Source organism: Gossypium raimondii, chromosome 13 (assembly GCF_025698545.1).
Source record: "Gossypium raimondii isolate GPD5lz chromosome 13, ASM2569854v1, whole genome shotgun sequence".
Taxonomy (NCBI): Eukaryota; Viridiplantae; Streptophyta; class Magnoliopsida; order Malvales; family Malvaceae; genus Gossypium; species Gossypium raimondii.
In genome coordinates, this window is record NC_068577.1 from 45668312 (window position 1) to 45669589 (window position 1278).

Genomic DNA, 1278 nt, shown 5'->3' on the forward strand with positions numbered 1-1278 from the left:
TGTTGCTGATAAGGTTGTTGAAACCCTGGAGGGGGTTGTGTTCTTTGATATCCTTAACCACCCCAAGAGAAATTGGGATGGTTCCTCCAACCTGTATTATAGTTGCTACTATATGGGTTGTTTTGAGGTCTAGAATTGTTACCCATATAATTGACTTGCTCATTCTTTGTGCTAGGACAGAAGGGTAAATATTCCGAATTATTCATTCCACCTCTAATTGTATCGTATTGCATCACCGGATTCACCGCGTAGAAAAATATAAACCATCATTTTTTTATTTAGTACTTCTACTTGGTTTGATAATATGATGACCACATCTAGATTAAAAGCACCAACTACTTTCATCGATTTTGTTTTCATGACTTGCCACTGATAATTATTCAGTGCCATCTTCTCAATAAACTCATAAGTTGCCTTAGGTGTTTTATTATTCAGTGTTCCTCTAGCTGCTGCATCAATTAATTGCCTAGTCGAGGGATTCAAACCATTGCAGAAGGTTTGAACTTGTAACCACAGGGGTAACTCATGATGAAAGCACCTTCTCAATAAGTCTTTGTATCTCTCCCATGCATCATAAAATTTTTCTAAATCGATCTGGGCAAAGGAAGAAATGTCATTCATTAACTTAACTATTTTAGCCGATGGAAAATACTTTAAAAGAAACTTCTTGATCATTTGAGCCCGTGTAGTGATAGAACCTCGTGGTAAAGAGTTTAACCACTGTTTTGTCTTCTTCCTCAACGAGAATGGGAACAACTATAAGCGAAGGGTGTCATCAGTGGTGCCATTAACATTGAAAATGTCGCAAATCTCTAGAAAATTAGCCAAATGAGTATTTGAGTCTTCATCTTGCAAACCATCAAACTGAACATACTATTGTACCATCTGAATTGTGTTCAGTTTTAGTTCGAAATTGTTTGCAGCAATGGTAAGTCTTACAATACTCGATTCAGTGCCAATCAGAGTGGGCTTGGCATAATTGTACATAGTATGAGGAACAAGATCTACAGGAGGTAGTTGAATATTTTGATTATCACCCATCTCCTCATTGATATTGTTGTCCTCTTGTTCGTCTACTATATTCTATTGAAATTGCCTTACTTCTCTAACCTCTCTACGATTTCTGTCAGCAGTACTTTCAATCTCAATCTCACTGTTAACAAGCAATGGTCTCAAATCTAAAAATTAAATAAAAAAAATAAAAAATAAAAAATAAAAAGACTAAATTAATAGAAATAAAGTTTTCCTAATATTTTAGTCCCCATCAACGTTGCCAAA

The 1278-nt window shown here is 35.4% G+C and overlaps 1 non-coding gene across 1 annotated transcript; it reads left to right on the forward strand.

The window, feature by feature from the left end:
* The first annotated feature begins 520 nt into the window (after window positions 1-520).
* LOC128036309 (small nucleolar RNA R71) lies at window positions 521-627 on the forward strand. The gene has a single exon (XR_008193107.1). It is a non-coding gene; the product is annotated as a small nucleolar RNA R71 (small nucleolar RNA).
* The last annotated feature ends 651 nt before the right edge of the window (window positions 628-1278 follow it).